Source organism: Salmo salar, chromosome ssa29, assembly GCF_905237065.1.
Source record: "Salmo salar chromosome ssa29, Ssal_v3.1, whole genome shotgun sequence".
In the NCBI taxonomy this organism is placed as follows: Eukaryota; Metazoa; Chordata; class Actinopteri; order Salmoniformes; family Salmonidae; genus Salmo; species Salmo salar.
In genome coordinates, this window is record NC_059470.1 from 36,699,673 (window position 1) to 36,717,261 (window position 17,589).

At 44.3% G+C, this 17,589-nt stretch overlaps 1 protein-coding gene across 1 annotated transcript in view; it reads right to left on the reverse strand.

The window, feature by feature from the left end:
- LOC106591314 (nuclear receptor coactivator 2) overlaps positions 1-17,589 on the reverse strand; it is a 164,105-nt gene that overhangs the window by 107,945 nt on the left and 38,571 nt on the right. Inside the window, 1 exon segment of the mRNA XM_045710715.1 lies at positions 14,504-14,584. The gene's annotated coding sequence lies outside the window, so the exon portion shown is untranslated.

The window sequence follows — 17,589 nt, forward strand, 5'->3', positions numbered from 1 at the left end:
GTCAGAGTAAGGCCCTAAAAATTGTCAAAGACTCCAGCCACCCAAGTCATAGACAGTTCTCTCTGCTACTGCATGGCAAGCGGTACCGGAGCGCCAAGTCTAGGTCCAAGAGGCTCCTAAAATAGTTTATACGCCCAAGCCATAAGACTCCTGAACATCTAATCAAATGGCTACCCAGACTATTTGCATTGTTGACCCTTCAATCCCCCCCCCCGGAACGCTGCTGCTACTCTCTGTTATTATCTATGCATAGTCACTTTCATAACTCCACCTACATGTACATATTACCTCAATTATCTCAACTAACCGGTGCCCCCGCACATTGGCTCTGTACCGGTACCCCGCCTGTATATAGCCCTGCTATTGTTATTTAGTGCTGCTCTTTAATCATTTGTTATTCTTGTTCTCTCTTACTTTAATTTTTATTTTGTATTTTCTTAAAAAACTGCATTGTTAGTTAAGGGCTTGTAAGTAAGGATTTCACCTGTTGTATTTGGCGCATGTGCGTCTTCCCTGTGGCTCAGTTGGTAGAGCATGGTGTTTGCAACGCCAGCATGGTGTGTGCAGCGCCAGGGTTATGGGTTCGATTCCCACGGGGGGCCAGTACAAAAACAAATGCATGAAATGTATGCATTCACTACTATAAGTCGCTCTGGATAAGAGCGTCTGCTAAATGACTAAAATGTAAAAAATTTAATGTGACAAATAGCCTATAGATAATTCTAATCAAATGTTAAGTGTTAAGTCTAACGTGAGGAGAGGGTTCACAGAGTTCAGCCTATTTTATACAGCAGTCATGTCATCGGACAGTACAGTCGTGGCCAAAAGTTTTGAGAATGACACAAATATAATATTAATTTTCACAAAGTTTGCTGCTTCAGTGTCTTTAGATATTTTTGTCAGATGTTACTATGGAATACTGAAGTATAATTACAAGCATTTCATAAGTGTCAAAGGCTTTTATTGACAATTACATGAAGTTGATGCAAAGAGTCAATATTTGCAGTGTTGACCCTTCTTTTTCAAGACCTCTGCAATCCGCCCTGGCATGCTGTCAATTAACTTCTGGGCCACATCCTGACTGATGGCAGCCCATTCTTGCATAATCAATGCTTGGAGTTTGTCAGAATTTGTGGGTTTTTGTTTGTCCACCCGCCTCTTGAGGATTGACCACCAGTTCCCAATGGGATTAAGGTCTGGGGAGTTTCCTTGCCATGGACCCAAAATATCTATGTTTTGTTCCCCGAGCCACTTAGTTATCACTTTTGCCTTATGGCAAGGTGCTCCATCATGCTGGAAAAGGCATTGTTCGTCACCAAACTGTTCCTGGATGGTTGGGAGAAGTTGCTCTCGGAGGATGTGTTGGTACCATTTTTTATTCATGGCTGTATTCTTAGGCAAAATTGTGAGTGAGCCCACTCCCTTGGCTGAGAAGCAACCCCACACATGAATGGTCTCAGGATGCTTTACTGTTGGCATGACACAAGACTGATGGTAGCACTCACCTTGTCTTCTCCGGACAAGCTTTTTTTCCGGATGCCCCAAACAATCGGAAAGGGATTCATCAGAGAAAATGACTTTACCCCAGTCCTCAGCAGTCCAATCCCTGTACCTTTTGCAGAGTATCAGTCTGTCCCTGATGTTTTTCCTGGAGAGAAGTGGCTTCTTTGCTGCCATTCTTGACACCAGGCCATCCTCCAAAAGTCTTCGCCTCACTGTGCTTGCAGATGCACTCACACCTGCCTGCTGCCATTTCTGAGCAAGCGCTGTACTGGTGGTGCCCCGATCCCACAGCTGAATCAACTTTAGGAGACGGTCCTGGCGCTTGCTGGAGTTTCTTGGGTGCCCTGAAGCCTTCTTCACAACAATTGAACCGCTCTCCTTGAAGTTCTTGATGATCTGATAAATGGTTGATTTAGGTGCAAATCTTACTGGCAGCAATATCCTTGCCTGTGAAGCCCTTTTTGGGCAAAGCAATGATGACGGCACGTGTTTCCTTGCAGGTAACCATGGCTGACAAAGGAAGAACAAAGATTTTTTGTGTTTTCTTTTGTCCCTAGTGGTCGGTTTTGATGGAGTAACCTGGCATCCTGCACAAACTTTGAATTTCGCCTTGACACCTACAGCACAATTACAAGGAGAGGCCTTCTCTCCACTTTTCTCCTCGCCACAATGCTTGACCTTTGGTACAAGGTTCTTACTGTGGAATGGAGTGTTTGGTTTTCGCCAGACATGACAGGACCCACGTCGTCCAAAAAGTGGTGGGAGTGTGATGGTTTTGGGGATGCTTTGCTGCCTCACGACCTGGAAGACTTGTCTTAATAGAAAGAACTAGCGATGCACAATATATCGGCGAGCATATCGGAATCGGACGACATTAGCTAAAACCCCTTACACATACACACTGTCACGAACTGGCTCGAAGCCTGTAACAAAAAGGGAAACAACGTGGAGATAAGGACTAACAAAAATATATTTATTAACTGAGGTAACCAATATACAATTAACTATGGTGTGTGTGTAGTCAGTAATCAGCAGTGTAAGTGTGTGGTTGCGTGTATAGATGTGATAATGAGAGGTGTTGAAAGGTGCCAAAGCAAGCAAACAAACCAGCCACAAAAATGCCACAACCAAAATCCAACAGTGTGTCTGCATGGAGAGTCTCCTCAACGAATGTTGTTCTGGGATTGATAATGCACTTTTTGCACCAAAGTATGTTCATCTCTAGGAGACAGAACGCATCTCCTTCGTGAGCGGTATGACGGCTGCGTGGTCCCATGGTGTTTATACTTGCGTACTATTGTTTGTACAGATGAACGTGGTACCTTCAGGCGTTTGGAAATTGTTCCCAAGGATGAACCAGACTTGTGGAGGTCTACAATTTTTTTTTTCCTGAGGTCTTGGCTGATTTCTTTTTATTTTCCCATGATGTCAAGCAAAGAGGCACTGAGTTTGAAGGTAGGTCTTGAAATACATCTACATGTACACCTCCAATTGACTCAAATGATGTCAATTAGCCTGTCAGAAGCTTCTAAAGCCATGACATAATTTTCTGGAATTTTCCAAGCTGTTTAAAGGCACAGTCAACTTAGTGTATGTAAACTTCTGACCCACTGGAATTGTGATACAGCGAATTATAAGTGAAATAATCTGTCTGTAAACAATTGTTGGAAAAATGACTTGGATCATGCACAAAGTAGATGTCCTAACCGACTTGCCAAAACTAAAGTTTGTTAACAAGAAATTTGTGGAGTGGTTGAAAAAAAGAGTTTTAAATGACTCCAACCTAAGTGTATGTAAACTTCCGACTTCAACTGCAGGATATTTCACACTTCAGAATAATAAAAACCGTTCAGTCAACATATATAGGATCCACTACAGAATAAACAACCATTCAGTCAACATATATAGGATCCACTACAGAATAACAACAACCATTCAGTCAACATATATAGGATCCACTACAGAATAACAACCATTCAGTCAACATATATAGGATCCACTACAGAATAACAACAACCATTCAGTCAACATATATAGGATCCACTACAGAATAACAACAACCATTCAGTAAACATATATAGGATCCACTACAGAATAACAACCATTCAGTCAACATATATAGGATCCACTACAGAATAACAACAACCATTCAGTCAACATATATAGGATCCACTACAGAATAACAACAACCATTCAGTCAACTGAGGAGCACACAGAGAAATATGTCACAGTCACACAATCAGTCAGACAGGCACTTCAGAAGTTATGAAAATCAATTGACTGAGTGGCATACTGCTCTGGAGTGAAGTGGTTGGAGGTGTCGGTGGCTAGGTAGGTATGTGTTTGGCCTGCTCAGAATTCAGGGACAACTCTAGAACTCTGCTAAGAACGCATACAGGGACAACTCTAGAACTCTGCTAAAGAACACATACAGGGACAACTCTAGAACTCTGCTAAAGAACACATACAGGGACAACTCTAGAACTCTCCTAAAGAACACATACAGGGACAACTCTAGAACTCTGCTAAAGAACACATACAGGGACAACTCTAGAACTCTGCTAAGAACACATACAGGGACAACTCTAGAACTCTCCTAAAGTACACATACAGGGACAACTCTAGAACTCTGCTAAAGAACACATACAGGGACATCTCTAGAACTCTGCTAAGAACACATACAGGGACAACTCTAGAACTCTGCTAAGAACACATACAGGGACAACTCTAGAACTCTGCTAAGAACACATACAGGGACAACTCTAGAACTCTGCTAAAGAACACATACAGGGACAACTCTAGAACTCTCCTAAAGAACACATACAGGGACAACTCTAGAACTCTCCTAAAGAACACATACAGGGACAACTCTAGAACTCTCCTAAAAAACACATACAGGTACAACTCTAGAACTCTGCTAAAGAACACATACAGGGACAACTCTAGAACTCTCCTAAAGAACACATACAGGGACAACTCTAGAACTCTCCTAAAGAACACATACAGGGACAACTCTAGAACTCTGCTAAAGAACACATACAGGGACAACTCTAGAACTCTGCTAAAGAACACATACAGGGACAACTCTAGAACTCTCCTAAAGAACACATACAGGGACAACTCTAGAACTCTGCTAAAGAACACATACAGGGACAACTCTAGAACTCTCCTAAAGAACACATACAGGGACAACTCTAGAACTCTCCTAAAGAACACATACAGGGACAACTCTAGAACTCTGCTAAAGAACACATACAGGGACAACTCTAGAACTCTGCTAAAGAACACATACAGGGACAACTCTAGAACTCTGCTAAGAACACATACAGGGACAACTCTAGAACTCTGCTAAGAACACATACAGGTACAACTCTAGAACTCTGCTAAAGAACACATACAGGTACAACTCTAGAACTCTGCTAAGAACACATACAGGGACAACTCTAGAACTCTCCTAAAGAACACATACAGGTACAACTCTAGAACTCTGCTAAGAACACATACAGGGACAACTCTAGAACTCTGCTAAGAACACATACAGGTACAACTCTAGAACTCTGCTAAAGAACACATACAGGGACAACTCTAGAACTCTGCTAAGAACACATACAGGTACAACTCTAGAACTCTGCTAAGAACACATACAGGTACAACTCTAGAACTCTGCTAAAGAACACATACAGGTACAACTCTAGAACTCTGCTAAGAACACATACAGGGACAACTCTAGAACTCTCCTAAAGAACACATACAGGTACAACTCTAGAACTCTGCTAAGAACACATACAGGGACAACTCTAGAACTCTGCTAAGAACACATACAGGTACAACTCTAGAACCCTGCTAAGAACACATACAGGGACAACTCTAGAACTCTGCTAAGAACACATACAGGGACAACTCTAGAACTCTCCTAAAGAACACATACAGGGACAACTCTAGAACCCTGCTAAGAACACATACAGGTACAACTCTAGAACTCTGCTAAGAACACATACAGGTACAACTCTAGAACTCTGCTAAGAACACATACAGGGACAACTCTAGAACCCAAGTGCGAGGGGTTGTTCCACAGGAAAGCCTAAACACACACTACTTTTAAAGAAGCACACTATTAAAAACACTGGATCATTAATAATCATGTTGGACAATTTCTAACCAGTTGCTATAACAACTTAGAGAGACAGTGCTTTGATTTCTACACTGCTGGGGGGGGGGTCTGTTGTGATGAACGAGTGGTGTGTGTGTGTGTGTGTGTGTGTGTGTGTGTGTGTGTGTGTGTGTGTGTGTGTGTGTGTGTGTGTGTGTGTGTGTGTGTGTGTTAGTGTGTGTGTGTTAGTGTGTGTGTGTGTGTGTACTCATTCTCTTTGTTCTTGTTTTCCTTAACAGGATGTTGGTGGGCAGAACCGGTAGGGTCGTCTGCAAAAATGGGACACACCTGGACCCGGGTTTGTCCCGGGATAAATACACCTCTTCCCCATTCATTGAGGAGACTCTCCATACAGACACACTGTTGGATTTGGGCTGTGGCATTTTTGTGGCTGGTTTGTTTGCTTGCTTTGGCACATTTCAACATTCCTCATTATCACATCTATACACGCAACCACACACTTACACTACTGATTACTGACTACACACACACACACACACACACACACCATAGTTAATAAATATATTTTTGTTACGGGCTTCGAGCCGGTTTGTGACAGTGTGTATGTCTAAGGGGTCTTCAAAACACTGAATCACCCGTTTCAGTCATAATTACAAAACGACAAAACCGCCTCTCACTGCCAGACAGTCCAAAAAAAGGCACCCTATTCCCTTTATAGTGCACTACTTTAGACCAGAGCCCTATGGCACCCTATTCTCTATATAGTGCACTACTTTAGACCAGAGCCCTATGGCACCCTATTCCCTATATAGTGCACTACTTTAGACCAGAGCCCTATGGCACCCTATTCCCTTTATAGTGCACTACTTTAGACCAGAGCCCTATGGCACCCTATTCCCTTTATAGTGCACTACTTTAGACTAGGTCCCAACGTGAATAGGGAATAAGGTGCCTTTGGTAGACTATGGCTTTGTCTCAAGTCTGCCAAGGAGGCATGTGCCAGCGTAGCATGCCTATAACCATGTAGGTTAATGGGCTTAGGTCTACAGAGACACACCCAGTGCTTATGGGGCTTCACTAGCCTGCACGGGCCATGACTGTGCACTCATCCACATGGAATATCAAAAACACTAGTTAGTTAGAGAGTTACAAGGGGACGTATTGAAGTCTACTGTTATAAGAGCCTAGAAACATTGGCTTCAGCCCTATGGGCCCTGGTCAAAAGTAGTGCACTAAAATGTGGTCCCATTTGGGACGTGTCCCTCTACACTGTAGAATAATATAGGGAAGAAAAAAAATGTTGCAGCCATGTCGCAATGACCCAGAATGGCTTATTCTGTTCCATATGGGGAGTCAGTAGGAGGGATGAATTCTCTGTTAGGACGTGGGGGAATTGCATCATGGAGCATTTATTTTCCCCCCCAAACGGAGCGAGATCTGTCACGGGGGTTAGCAGGGCCTCTCTCTCTCTCTCTCTCTCGTTTTGGCGTACGGAGACATTGCTATTGTGCTGGAGATAATGAATATGAGGTTGAAAATTAGCAGAAATACCCTTTAACTCTGCACCCTAATGGCATCTTATACTATACAGAGCCTTCGGGAAAGTATTCAGACCCCTTGACTTTTTACACATTTGGTTTTATAGTTACAGCATCATTAATATACACACAATAGCCCAAAATCACAAAGCGGAAGCAGGCTTTTTGAAATTGACATAAGTATTCAGACCCTATGAAATGAGACTCGAAATTGAGCTCAGGTGCATCATGTTTCCATTGATCATCCTTGAGATGTTTCTACAACTTGACTGGAGTCCACCTGTGGTAAATTCAATTGATTGGACATGATTTGGAAAGACACACACCTGTCTATATAAGGTCCCACAGTTGACAGTGCATGTCAGAGCAAAAACCAAGTCATGAGGTCGAAGGAATTGTCCGTAGAGCTCTGAGACAGGATTGTGTCGAGGTACAGATCTGGGGAAGGTACCAAAACATTTATGTAGCATTGAAGGTCTCCAAGAACACAGTGGCCTCCATCATTCTTAAATGGAAGAAGTTTGGAACCACCAAGACTCTTCCTAGAGCTGGCCTCCCAGCCAAACTGAGCAATCTGGGGAGAAGGGCCTTGGTCAGGGAGGTGACCAAGAACCCGATGGTAAGTCTGAAAGAGCTCTAGAGTTCCTCTGTGGAGATGGGAGAACCTTCCAGAAGGACAACCATCTCTGCAGCACTCCAACAATCAGGCCTTTATGGTAGAGTGGCCAGATGGAAGCAACTCCTCATTAAAAGGCACATGACAGCCCTCTTGGAGTTTGCCAAAAGACACCTAAAGACTCTCAGACCATGAAACCAAGATTGAACTCTTTGGCCTAAATGCCAAGCGTCACGTCTGGAGGAAACCTGGCACCATCCCTACGGTGAAGCATGGTGGTGGCAGCATCATGCTGTGGGGATGTTTTTCAGCGGCAGGGACTGAGAGACTAGTCAGGAATGAGGGCAAAATGAACGGAGCAAGGTATGGAGAGATCCTTGATGAAAACCTGCTCCAGAGCACTCAGGACCTCAGACTGGGGCGAAGGTTCACCTTCCAACAGGACAATGACCCTAAGCACACAGGCAAGACAACGTAGGAGTGGCTTCAGGACAAGTCTCTGAATGTCCTTGAGTGGCCCAACCAGAGCCCGGACTTGAACCCTATTTAACATCTCTGGTGAGACCTGAAAATAGCTGCGCAGCAACGCTCCCCATCCAACCTGACAGAGATTGAGAGGCTCTTCAGAGAAGAAGAATTGGAGAAACTCCCCAAATACATGTGTGCCAAGCTTGTAGCGTCATACCCAAGAAGACTCCAGGCTGTAATCACTGCCAAAGGTGCTTCAACAAACTACTGAGTAAAGGGACTGAATAGTTACATAAATGTGATATTTCAGTTCAGAATTTTTTTAATTAGAAAATAATTATAAAACCCTGTTTTTGCTTTGTCATTATGGGGTATTGTGATGTCATTATGGGGTATTGTGATGTCATTATGGGGTATTGTGATGTCATTATGGGGTACTGTATGTAGATTGATCAGGGGGAAAAAACATTTAATCAATTTTAGAATAAGTCTGTAACGTAACAAAATGTGGAAAAAGTCAAGGGGTCTGAATACTTTCAGAATGCACTGTATAGTGCGCAACTTTTGACCAGGGCCCATAGGGTTCCATTTGAAATGCAGCATTGACCAGGGCCCATAGGATGCCATTTGAAATGCAGCATTGACCAGGGCCCATAGGATGCCATTTGAAATGCAGCATTGACCAGGGCCCATAGGATGCCATTTGAAATGCAGCATTGACCAGGGCCCATAGGATGCCATTTGAAATGCAGCATTGACCAGGGCCCATAGGATGCCATTTGAAATGCAGCATTGACCAGGGCCCATAGGATGCCATTTGAAATGCAGCATTGACCAGGGCCCATAGGATGCCATTTGAAGGGCCCATAGGATGCCATTTGAAATGCAGCATTGACCAGGGCCCATAGGATGCCATTTGAAATGCAGCATTGACCAGGGCCCATAGGATGCCATTTGAAATGCAGCATTGACCAGGGCTCATTTGGCAAATCTGACCATAATTCAAATCCTCCTGATTCTTGCTTACAAGCAAAAACTAAAGCAGGAAGTTCCAGTGACTCGCTCAATACGGAAGTGATCAGACGACGCGGATGCTACGCTACAGGACTGTGTGGATGGAAGGAGTGAGGGGGGGAAGATGACGAGAGAGAGAGACCTGGTAAAAAAGGAGAAAGAAACCATTTGATAAATGGCATTGTTGATTTCCCCTACCGGTCTCTCTGATCCTATCTTCTCACAAAGCATTAACGCTAAAGAGAGTGAGAGTGCGAGAGAGAGAGAGAGAGAGAGAGAGAGAGAGAGAGAGAGAGTGCGAGAGAGAGAGAGAGAGAGAGAGAGAGCGAGAGAGAGAGAGAGAGAGAGAGAGAGAGAGAGAGAGAGAGAGAGAGAGAGAGAGAGAGAGAGAGAGAGAGAGAGAGAGAGAGAGAGAGAGAGAGAGAGAGAGAGAGAGAGAGAGTACAAGGGGGACAGCCACATTTATTTACTCTCATTACTAAGCACCTCTCCACAACTATCCAGTCATCCATTCATCTAAAGCACAGAGCAGAGAGAGGTAATGTCTTCATAACAATCAGATTAGAGGTAAGAGGTTAAATATCTAATAAATTGACTTCCGTCCTTTCTGACAGTGTCTGATATAATAGAACATATATTTGGGTTACGCTATGTAACCCTGGTTCTCTGAAGGAGATGAGGGAGACATCTCACTATAGGACACGCCCTCTTTTTTGCGGGTTATTGGTTGAAGCCTTAATCAAAATCACGCCTAACCGGCCAAATCAGAACATTCTAGGTGAACGCCCCACAGGTCTATATAACACCCTGCAGCGCTCTGGTTTCTTCATTCTATAAACTACTTCTTACACGAGTCATGCAAGAGGATCAATCTGGTGAGATTTCTCCCTCATCTGCTTCAGAGAACCAACTCGGTTCGACATCGCACTGTTGGGACACTTTACAAAACGCCCTGATTGCCAATAGCCCGTTTTCTGAGAAGCCTGCTGCGGTACATCGTAATATAACTACATCCATCCTACTCACTATTACCTACACATGGGATTTAGTAGTAGTAGTAGTTCGCTCCACTCGCATTAACATCTGCTAACCATGTGTATGTGACAAATAAACATTTGATTTGATGTGGTAGTGGTGGAGTAGGGGCCTGAGGGCACACAGTGTGTTGTGAAATCTGTCAATATATTGTAATGTTTTTTTTTAAATTGTATAAAAGTGCCTTCATTTTGCTGGACCCCAGGAAGAGTAGCTGCTGCTTTGGCAGCAGCCAATGGGGATCCATAATAAATAAATAAGTTTCCAGCGCCAGGGAGGGCACAGCAACATCCAGGCGTTACGCTCTTCGTGGACTGCCCCCATCCCTGTCGTGATGCAACCAGTCACTACTCCGCGTGTGAAGACTCTCCCAGTCGAGAAGTTTCACGGGAAGAGAGATGGGTCTCTCCAGCATTGGAAGGGCCAATAGACACTTTGCAGAGAGAAGTGGCTCCCTAGTGGAGCAGCGGTCTAAGGCACTGCATCTCAGTGCTAGAGGCGTCACTACAGTCCCTGGTTAGAATCCAGGCTGTATCACAGCGGTCTAAGGCACTGCATCTCAGTGCTAGAGGCGTCACTACAGACCCTGGTTTGAATCCAGGCTGTATCACAGCGGTCTAAGGCACTGCATCTCAGTGCTAGAGGCGTCACTACAGTCCCTGGTTAGATTCCAGGCTGTATCACAGCGGTCTAAGGCACTGCATCTCAGTGCTAGAGGCGTCACTACAGTCCCTGGTTAGATTCCAGGCTGTATCACAGCGGTCTAAGGCACTGCATCTCAGTGCTAGAGGCGTCACTACAGTCCCTGGTTAGATTCCAGGCTGTATCACAGCGGTCTAAGGCACTGCATCTCAGTGCTAGAGGCGTCACTACAGTCCCTGGTTAGATTCCAGGCTGTATCACAGCGGTCTAAGGCACTGCATCTCAGTGCAAGAGGCGTCACTACAGTCCCTGGTTAGATTCCAGACTGTATCACAGCGGTCTAAGGCACTGCATCTCAGTGCAAACGGCGTCACTACAGACCCTGGTTTGAATCCAGGCTGTATCACAACCGGCCGTGATTGGGAGTCCCATAGGGCGGCGCACAATTGGTCCAGTGTCGTCCGGGATTGGCCGGTGTAGGACGTCATTGTAAATAAGAATTTGTTCTTAACTGACTTTCCTAGTTAAATAAAAGGTTACATTTGAAAAAAAAAATAATAATAATTATTGTTATTATCATTAAGAAGTGTGCACCTGTGCCAGTAGAGAGGCGGGTCCAAGCGGAGTGAGGTCACCAACGCTGGAAGTCTCTCATGAGGAGGAGATCAAGCAGAACTACCACAATCATGGAGACCATGAGCCCAAGAAGCCACGGACACATCCAGCACGTGGCTGATGTTGCTTTAGGCCTGATTTATCCTGAAGCCTAGAGAGAGCAGGTGATTTATCCTGAAGCCCAGAGAGAGCAGCTGATTTATCCTGAAGCCCAGAGAGAGCAGGTGATTTATCCTGAAGCCTAGAGAGAGCAGGTGATTCATCCTGAAGCCCAGAGAGAGCAGGTGATTTATCCTGAAGCCTAGAGAGAGCAGGTGATTTATCCTGAAGCCTAGAGAGAGCAGGTGATTTATCCTGAAGCCCAGAGAGAGCAGGTGATTTATCCTGAAGCCTAGAGAGAGCAGGTGATTTATCCTGAAGCCCAGAGAGAGCAGGATTCCTCCTGAAGCCTAGAGAGAGCAGCTGATTTATCCTGAAGCCCAGAGAGAGCAGCTGATTCCTCCTGAAGCCTAGAGAGAGCAGGTGATTTATCCTGAAGCCTAGAGAGAGCAGGTGATTTATCCTGAAGCCTAGAGAGAGCAGGTGATTTATCCTGAAGCCTAGAGAGAGCAGGTGATTTATCCTGAAGCCCAGAGAGAGCAGGTGATTTATCCTGAAGCCTAGAGAGAGCAGCTGGTTTATCCTGAAGCCCAGAGAGAGCAGGTGATTTATCCTGAAGCCTAGAGAGAGCAGCTGATTTATCCTGAAGCCTAGAGAGAGCAGGTGATTTATCCTGAAGCCTAGAGAGAGCAGGTGATTTATCCTGAAGCCCAGAGAGAGCAGCTGATTCATCCTGAAGCCTAGAGAGAGCAGGTGATTCATCCTGAAGCCCAGAGAGAGCAGGTGATTCATCCTGAAGCCTAGAGAGAGCAGGTGATTTATCCTGAAGCCTAGAGAGAGCAGCTGATTCATCCTGAAGCCCAGAGAGAGCAGGTGATTTATCCTGAAGCCCAGAGAGAGCAGGTGATTCATCCTGAAGCCTAGAGAGAGCAGGTGATTTATCCTGAAGCCCAGAGAGAGCAGGTGATTTATCCTGAAGCCCAGAGAGAGCAGGTGATTTATCCTGAAGCCTAGAGAGAGCAGGTGATTTATCCTGAAGCCTAGAGAGAGCAGGTGATTTATCCTGAAGCCTAGAGAGAGCAGGTGATTTATCCTGAAGCCTAGAGAGAGCAGGTGATTTATCCTGAAGCCTAGAGAGAGCAGCTGATTTATCCTGAAGCCTAGAGAGAGCAGGTGATTTATCCTGAAGCCTAGAGAGAGCAGGTGATTTATCCTGAAGCCTAGAGAGAGCGGGTGATTTATCCTGAAGCCTAGAGAGAGCAGGTGATTCATCCTGAAGCCTAGAGAGAGCAGGTGTGACAACAGCTGTCCTGTGTGCTCCGCTGCCTGAGCCCGAGTGTCCACGCAGATCAACCAGTCAGTCACCAATTTATGCCGCAACTCTTAAGCCTGCCCACGCTGCTACTACGACGCGAAGTCGGGAGAGACACAGGGTAACGTGAGCTTAAGCCAGGTAAATAGAAACAGAAAAGCTTTATTTACCAGGGTGGTGGGAAACAAATGCCATCTTTATACAGTGATGCTAGCTAATTAGCTGGCTATCTTCACCTGCGTGATGGTAGCCAGCTAGCCCAGCCGTAGCGTGAGATACCGAGTGCCAACTCGACGTGTAAACCAACTAACTTGAGGTAGAATGAACTGCCGAGTTATCTTTCGCAGGGGAATGTAAAAAGGATGGTGCATCAAATAGTGGGATAACACACTGAAGAACGAACAACTCGTGCTAGTCAAACAAACCAAATCTGGTGTTTATGCCATTAACCCAGTAACTAGCCAAGACACTCAAATGTTCAGCTAGCTAACCCCGAACGGTGGGAACCCGACGGAGAGCTAGTGACCCCGGGTAGAAGTAGCTAGAATGTGGTCCCGTGTGGCTCAGTTGGTAGAGCATGGTGTTTGCAACGCCAGGGTTGTGGGTTCGATTCCCACGGGGGACCAGTACGGGGGAAAAAATGTATGAAATGTATGTATTCACTACTGTAAGTCGCTCTGGATAAGAGCGTCTGCTAAATGACTAAAATGTAAAATGTAAATGTAATGTGTGTGGGATCTGATATTAGCGGGATGCTAAAGCAGTGGAGCTAGTTAACAAATGGCAAATGTGTGTAGGGCAGGCAAGAGATGTACTGTAGCTACCTGACAACAAATAGCGTGGCTAACAAGCTAACTTCACTCTGTAAAGTGAAGCTGAAGTTAGCAGAATTCCTGAAAATTGAAAATAAGCCACTGGTAACCCACACCGAAAGGAACAGTGAAGTTGAGGGCTAGTTTTCTAAAGAAAGCTGCTTAACGGGCTAGTAACCAAATAGACTGGTGAAGAGGTGAAGAATGAGGAAATCAGAGCAGAGCAGGGTGATATATAGACACACGGGGGGAATTACATCCATAAAGCTCTGATTGAATAAGGCTTCAACCAATGACCCGCTAAAGAGGACGTGTCCCATAGTGAGATGTCCGACTGACTCGACTGATAGAGAACACGTCCACAGCAGAAGTGTGTGAGACGGAGCAGTTGACGGTCAGTCATTTTGTACAAGGTTAAGACTGCCAGTAAACATTTACATTTTAGTCATTTAGCAGACTCTCTTATCCAGAGCGACTTACAGTAGTGAATGCATAAATTTTTTCCCCCCGTACCGTAAACACACAAGTAAAATAGGACACTGTGCATCCCAGGATTCTTCAAGGGAATGTGTGTGTGTCGGTGTCGGTGTGTGTGTGTGTAAGCGTGTCACGTTGTATGTCTGCGTGTGTGTGTGTGTGTGTGTGTGTGTGTGTGTGTGTGTGTGTGTGTGTGTGTGTGTGTGTGTGTGTGTGTGTGTGTGTGTGTGTGTGTGTGTGTGTGTGTGTGTGTCACAGTACCTAGGTTCTCATCCAGACTCCAGTCAGCTCTTCAGGGCATCATGGCTGCTGGGAGGGCAACCCTTCATCCACCTCTTCTACCTGGTGACCAGACAGGAAGACACACTGTTAGTCAGGGTTACACACACACACACACACACACACACACACACACACACACACACACGTTTCTTGACTTGTGTTAACACTGGTAAATCAGGTTAATTGAGAAACTCTGAAGATTTGATTTGACAAAAAGGGAAAGAACAGCTATATACAGCTGATTATACACAGCTTTCAACACCACTGATCATTTGGTGACTGTCAGAAAGCCATTAACTAGCGAACTGTAGACTACATGAACCACTCAAACAGCCCCAACTGAATGAATCATCCATCTCATCTCCCCCTGGCAAGAAGCACACAGTCACGGTTTAACATCATGGAAGCATCGACTTGAAATACAGGTTTATTAGGTTGATAGAGAACACTAAGGGACAGTTAAATGCTCTTAAACCCCCAGCAGAACACTAAGGGACAGTTAAATGCTCTTAAACCCCCAGCAGAACACTAAGGGACAGTTAAATGCTCTTAAACCCTCAGCAGAACACTAAGGGACAGTTAAATGCTCTTAAACCCCCAGCAGAACACTAAGGGACAGTTAAATGCTCTTAAACCCCCAGCAGAACGCTAAGGGACAGTTAAATGCTCTTAAACCCTCAGCAGAACACTAAGGGACAGTTAAATGCTCTTAAACCCTCAGCAGAACACTAAGGGACAGTTAAATGCTCTTAAACCCCCAGCAGAACACTAAGGGACAGTTAAATGCTCTTAAACCCTCAGCAGAACACTAAGGGACAGTTAAATGCTCTTAAACCCTCAGCAGAACACTAAGGGACAGTTAAATGCTCTTAAACCCTCAGCAGAACACTAAGGGACAGTTAAATGCTCTTAAACCCTCAGCAGAACACTAAGGGACAGTTAAATGCTCTTAAACCCCCAGCAGAACACTAAGGGACAGTTAAATGCTCTTAAACCCCCAGCAGAACACTAAGGGACAGTTAAATGCTCTTAAACCCCCAGCAGAACGCTAAGGGACAGTTAAATGCTCTTAAACCCTCAGCAGAACACTAAGGGACAGTTAAATGCTCTTAAACCCCCAGCAGAACACTAAGGGACAGTTAAATGCTCTTAAACCCTCAGCAGAACACTAAGGGACAGTTAAATGCTCTTAAACCCCCAGCAGAACACTAAGGGACAGTTAAATGCTCTTAAACCCTCAGCAGAACACTAAGGGACAGTTAAATGCTCTTAAACCCTCAGCAGAACACTAAGGGACAGTTAAATGCTCTTAAACCCTCAGCAGAACACTAAGGGACAGTTAAATGCTCTTTAACCTGTTGGGTCTAGGGGGCAGCATTTGCACGTCTGGATAAAAAAAATGTACCCGATTTAATCTGGTTACTAATCCTACCCAGTAACTAGAATATGCATATACTTATTATATATGGATAGAAAACACTCTAAAGTTTCCAAAACTGTTTGAATGGTGTCTGTGAGTATAACAGAACTCATTTGGCAGGCAAAACCCTGAGACATTTTCTGACAGGAAGTGGATACCTGATGTGTTGTATTGAGTTTAAACCTATCCCATTGAAAAACACAGGGGTTTAGGAATATTTTGGCACTTCCTATTGCTTCCACTAGATGTCACCAGCCTTTACAAAGTGTTTTGAGTCTTCTGGAGGGAGATCTGACCGAACAAGAGCCATGGAACGGTGATGTCCCATTAGACACCTGGCGCGCTACTTCATGTTGGGTACCCTCGTTCCAATACGTTATAAAAGGCTATGCATTCGTCCACCTTGAATATTATTCATGTTCTGGTTAAAAAGGCCCTAATGATTTATGCTATACAACGTTTGACATGTTTGAACGAACGGAAATATATTTTTTCCCCTCGTTCATGACGAGAAGTCCGGCTGGCTTACATCATGTGCTAACGAGACGGAGATTTTTGGACATAAATGATGAGCTTTTTTGAACAAAACTACATTCGTTATGGACCTGTGATACCTGGAAGTGACATCTGATGAAGAGAATCAAAGGTAATGGATTATTTACATAGTATTTTCGATTTTAGATCTCCCCAACATGACGTCTAGTCTGTATCGCAACGCGTATTTTTCTGGGCACAGTGCTCAGATTATTGCAAAGTGTGATTTCCCAGTAAGGTTATTTTTAAATCTGGCAAGTTGATTGCGTTCAAAAGATGTAAATCTATAATTCTTTAAATGACAATATAATATTTTACCAATGTTTTCTAATTTTAATTATTTAATTTGTGACGCTGACTTGACTGCCGGTTATTGGAGGGAAACGATTTCCTCAACATCAATGCCATAGTAAAACGCTGTTTTTGTATATAAATATGAACTTGATAGAACTAAAAATGCATGCATTGTCTAACATAATGTCCTAGGAGTGTCATCTGATGGAGATTGTAAAAGGTTAGTGTATCATTTTAGCTGGTTTTATGGTTTTGGTGACCCTGTCTTTGACTTGACAAAACATTACACACAACTCTTGTAAATGTACTGTCCTAACATACTCTAAATTTATGCTTTCGCCGTAAAACCTTTTTGAAATCGTAAAACGTGGTTAGATTAAGGAGATGTTTATCTTTCAAATGGTGTAACATAGTTGTATTTTTGAAAAATTTGAATTTTGACATTTATTTGGATTCAAATTTGCCGCTCTTGAAATGCACCTGCTGTTGATGGAGTGCACCACGGGTGGCACGCTAGCGTCCCACCTAGCCCCAAGAGGTTAACCCCCAGCAGAACACTAAGGGGCAGTTAAATGCTCTTAAACCCTCAGCAGAACACTAAGGGACAGTTAAATGCTCTTAAACCCTCAGCAGAACACTAAGGGACAGTTAAATGCTCTTAAACCCCCAGCAGAACACTAAGGGACAGTTAAATGCTCTTAAACCCCCAGCAGAACACTAAGGGACAGTTAAATGCTCTTAAACCCTCAGCAGAACACTAAGGGACAGTTAAATGCTCTTTAACCCCCAGCAGAACACTAAGGGACAGTTAAATGCT